Source organism: Capra hircus, chromosome 9 (assembly GCF_001704415.2).
Source record: "Capra hircus breed San Clemente chromosome 9, ASM170441v1, whole genome shotgun sequence".
NCBI lineage: Eukaryota > Metazoa > Chordata > Mammalia > Artiodactyla > Bovidae > Capra > Capra hircus.
This window is the reverse complement of record NC_030816.1, coordinates 37,492,983-37,498,006: the sequence shown is the minus strand read 5'-3', so window position 1 is coordinate 37,498,006 and position 5,024 is coordinate 37,492,983.

Genomic DNA, 5,024 nt, shown 5'->3' with positions numbered 1-5,024 from the left:
CAGAGAGTCGGACACAACTGAGTGAGCTCACTTCACTTTTTCTACTTCAGAGGAAATGATGAATTCAAACTAGCCCATAAACTCTCTTGGTTTCAGACCCAGAATCAAAACTCTTTATATTGGGACTTCCCTGATGGTCCATTGGCTAAGATTCTGAGCTCCCCAGGCAGGGGGCCTGAGTTTGATCCCTGGTTAGGAAACTAGATCCCACATACCACAGCTAAGAGCTGTCCAACCACAAAGAAGACTGAAGATCCCGAGTGCCCTGACTATGACTCAGTGCAGCCAAATAAATAAATATTTTTTAAACCCCTCTATATGAATGCATCTAAAACCCCATTTAGATCCTGGTTACCCAAATTGTCTGGGCCGCCAAGGCTGCTTGCAGGAGAGCTGGTGGGCCAAGCAGGTTCTGCAGGCCTCCCTGCCTGCAGCAGAGGGACTACAGGTGATAGGGTCAACCCTTCTGACTTCCAAGAAGAGGCCTGAGAGGACCAAGATGAAAGGGGGACATTGCTTCTGTCACCTTCTCTCTTTAATCTACACTAGAAATGCAACCCACTCCAGTATTCTTGCCTGGAAAATCCCATGGACAGTGGAGCCTGATGAGCTATAGTCCATAGGGACACAAAGAATCAGACAAGACTGAGCAACTGAGCAGAAGCATAAAAGGAAGCCTGGTGAGGTGGAATAGCATTAGGGACTGAATTGTTGAGCCTATCTTCCAATATGCTACAAGTTTTCAAGGATATATTATCAACCATTCTGATTTAACTCAATTAACTCAGCAGTTGTCCCCTCCTTTTTCTTGCACCATTAATATTTCCTCATTTGTGCATTATTAGCATCATTGTACAAGCCTACTCTAGTATCTGCCAACCAAGAAAGTATTTGATCCCATATTCTCTTCCAGTTACCACCATATTTCTCTGATTCCCTTTATAGCAAGAATCATTCTAAAAGTAGCTTATAGTTGCTGTCCCTGCTTCCTCTTCTCTCATCCTTTTTTGAACCCCATCCCATCAGACTTTCACCCTCATCAGTCCAATGGAAACTATTTCTGCCAAAGTCAGCATTGACCACCATGTTGCCACATCTAGCGGTCAACTTCTAAATCCTTAGCTTACCTGATCTCTCCCCAGCATTTGACAGAGATCATAATTCTGTTTTATGAAACTTGACTTGACTTCTGGGACCTCTTTCAGTTCTCCTATTTCACGGGTTGCTCCTTCAGTCTTCTCTGCTGTTTCCTCCTCACCTCTTTGACTTCTGAAGAAGTGCTCAGTCTTTGGATTTTCATCGCTATATACACTCATTCCTTTAAGAAGCTCATCCATTATCGTGACTATATATATAGTAATGACAGAGTATACATACATGTATACATACATATACTGATGACTTCCCAATTTACATCTCCAGCTTGACTGCTTCTCTAAATTGTAAATTTATATATTTCAACTTTCTTCTGAATTTCTCCATTTGGATGCTAATAGACATCTCACGTCTAATACAAACTTGTGTTTCCCCTAGTTGCTGCTTCTTTGGTCTTTTTCATCTTAGTAAATAACAAATCCATCCTAACCATTTGCTTATTCTCCAAACCTAGGAGATACCCTTGATTTCTTTTTCTTTCACATCCCAATCCAGTTTTGGTGGCTCTGTCTTGGAAACATCTCCCAAAGTTTGCCTTTTCTTATCACCACTACCATCCTGGTCCAAACCACCATCATCTCTCCCTAGATACTGTTAGTCTCATAGCTGGTCTCTACTTTACCTTTTCCCCTTTACCTTGTTGTTCATATTGCAGCCAGTGTCATTCTTCTAAAGTGAAATTCCAATTGTGTCACACCCCTGTTCAAAATTCTATAATGATTACCCGTATCATCAGAGGAAAAAAAAAACACAGTCCTTAACATGATTCAAAAGGCCCTAGATGAATAGGCCCCATTACTTTCTCTCTAACCTCATCTCCTACCACTCTCCTCACACACTGTGTTCCAGTCAAACTGCCCTCCTCACTGTACCTGCAGGTTACTAGGCACACCTCTACCTCAGGGCCTTTGCACATCCCCCAGATATCTCACATGGCCTTCTCTCTCACTTCCTTTGAGTCTCAAAAATCACCTTATCCGACAGACCTTTCCTAGCCATTTCATATAAACTAGCATCTTCCTCCATCAATCTTTTTACCATTTGCTTTGCTTTATTTTCTTTCATAGCACTTATCATTTCAGATAGGATTTATTTATCTGAAGACAGAACTGCTGTGAAAGTGAAAGTGTTAGTTGTTCAGTTGTATCCAACTCTTTGTGACACCACAGACTGTAGCCTGCCAGGCTCTTCTGTCCATGACATTCTCCAGGCAAGAATACTGGAGTGGGTTACCATTCCCTTTTCCATGGAATCTTCTTGACCCAGGGGTTGAACCTGGGTCTTCTGCACTGCCGGCAGATTTTTTACCATCTGAGCCACTGTAAGATTGGTTAATTCAGTGTCTCAGAATGGCTCAATGACAAGTGTCTAGTCTCATTAGCATATTGGTTTCTGTCCTCTGGTTTGTTCCTCGTGATTGATTGTTACTATTCTAGGAATCTCATCCTCACATATTCAAAGACAGAATTAATGGGGGGCTTCTCTAGTGGCTCAGATGGTGAAGAGTCTGCCCGCAGTGCAGACCTGGGTTCAGTCCCTGGGTCAGGAAGATCCCCTGGAGAAGGGAATGGCAACCCACTCCAGTATTCTTGCCTGGGAAATCCCATAGACAGAGGAGCCTGGTAGGCTACCGTCCATGGGGTGACAAAAGTCAGACACGACTGAGCAACTAACATTCTCACTCTTACTTTCCTTTTGTACACCCTTTCCAAGATCAATATAAACCTTTCCTGTATATCTCTAAAAAACTTACCCTCATGTAATTTTGGCCAGAATTGTTTCACATGCACATTTCTAAACCAATCCCAGTAAGAGAAAACAAATTGTCGTATTTGTTGTAAGCTCATCTTGACTCACATAAAGATTTGACATAAACAAATTCCAGTTTCTGGGATTTGGAGGGATTAGCATTCTCCAAAGAACTTGACCACTTGCTCTCACAAGGCAATAGAAATAAAAGCAAAAAGAAACAAACTGGGCCTAATCAAACTGACAAGTGTTTGCATAAAAAGGAAACTAAACAAAAAGAAAGGACAACATAGGGACTGGGAGGAAATATTTGCAAACAATGTAACTGATAAGGGCTTAATCGCCAAAATCTTCAAACAGCTCATACAACTCAATAACCAAAAAACAAACAACCCAATGAAAAAGGTCTTCTGAATAGATATTTCTCCAGAGAAGACATACAGATGGTCAATAGGCACATGAAAAGATGCTCAACATCACTAATTATTAGAGAAATGCAGTTCAAAACTACAATGAGGTACCACCTCACACCAGTCAGAGTGGCCATCATTAAAAAGTCTACTAACAATAAATGCTGGAGAGGGTGCAGATAAAAGGGAACCCTCCTCCACTGTTGGTGGGAATCAACATTGGTGCAGCCACTATGAAAAACAGTACAGACGTTTCTTAAAAAACTAAAAGTTGCCATTGTTGTCCAGTTGCTAAGTTGTGTCCGACTCTTTGCATCCCCATGAACTTCAGCACACCAGGCTTCCCTGTCCTTCATTATCTCCCAGAGTTTGCTCAAATTCATGTCCAGTGATGCTTTCTAACCATCTCGTCCTCTGCCACCCCCTTCTCCTCTTGCCTTCAGTCTTTCCCAGCATCAGGGTCTTTTCCAGTGAGGCAGCTCTTGGCATCAGGTGGCCGAAGTATTGGAGCCTCAACTTCAACATCAGTCCTTCCGATGAATATTCAGGGTTGATTTCCTTCAGGATTGACTGGTTTGATCTTCTTGCTGTCCAAGAGATTCTTAAGAGTCTTCTCCAGCACCACAGTTGGAAAGCATCAATTCTTTGGCAATCAGCCCTCTTATGGTCTAACTCACGTCCCTGCATGACTACTGCAAAACCATAGCTTTGACTAAATGAACTGTTGTCAGCAAAGTGATGTCTTTGCTTTTTAATATGGCTTCCATACCCAGGGTCATTTCATAGACCAAAAAGCCTGTTGTGCCAGCCATTGTGTCTGCACTCAGGAATGGAGAAAGGCAAACGGAACTGAGTTGTCTTCTTAGTCTCAGACAGCACTCTGCTTATATCACATTAACCAGGTCTAGCTACAAAAAAGCTGGGACACATAGCCTTGCTGCCACAGCAATGTAACCAACTGAAATGGGATGTAATTAGAGTTCTGTTAGAAGATGGAGAAAATCGATACTTGGGAGGCAAATAGGAAACTTTACTACAATGAATAGGGTAATGTAGTGAAATTGCATATTATTATTATAATTTTTTTGCTACCAGAATCTATTAAGACCTTTATAACTTTGATGAGAATATCTTACTTTGTGGCTCCATTTTTTTTTTCAGGTCTTAACTCTTCGGCTTGTGTTAATAGACAGTTGTCTTTATGTTCATATGATGTTTTCCCAATATTCTTGTCTGTGACCAAATTTCATTTTCTTATAAGGACACTAGTCATATTGGGTTAGAGCCCACCCTAATGGCTTCATTTCAATTTGATTATTTCTGTGAATTCCCTATCTCCAGATAAGATACTAGGGGTTAGAACTTCAATGTATGAACTTTGATGGGCACAATTCAACACATAACAATACATAAGAACCCTCCCTGATGAAGGTATGTCTTAAGTCAGGGGCATCAAGCCAGGGGCACAGTACCCCAAACTCAGCAGTAATACAGAAGACTCTGCTCCTCCCTGCTGCCTCCTCTTCTACTGGTCTCCAAAACAGAACTGCAGGATTTGAAATGTCAAGGATGGATGTAGACTAACTTTACTGATTTCTTTTAAAGGAAGGTATTTGTACAAATGCAATAAATGTAGGCCATTTATAACTGACTCAAGTGCAGAGCATGTTTGGTGGTTTCTGTTTACAACTGAGAAAAGGAGAATAAGTT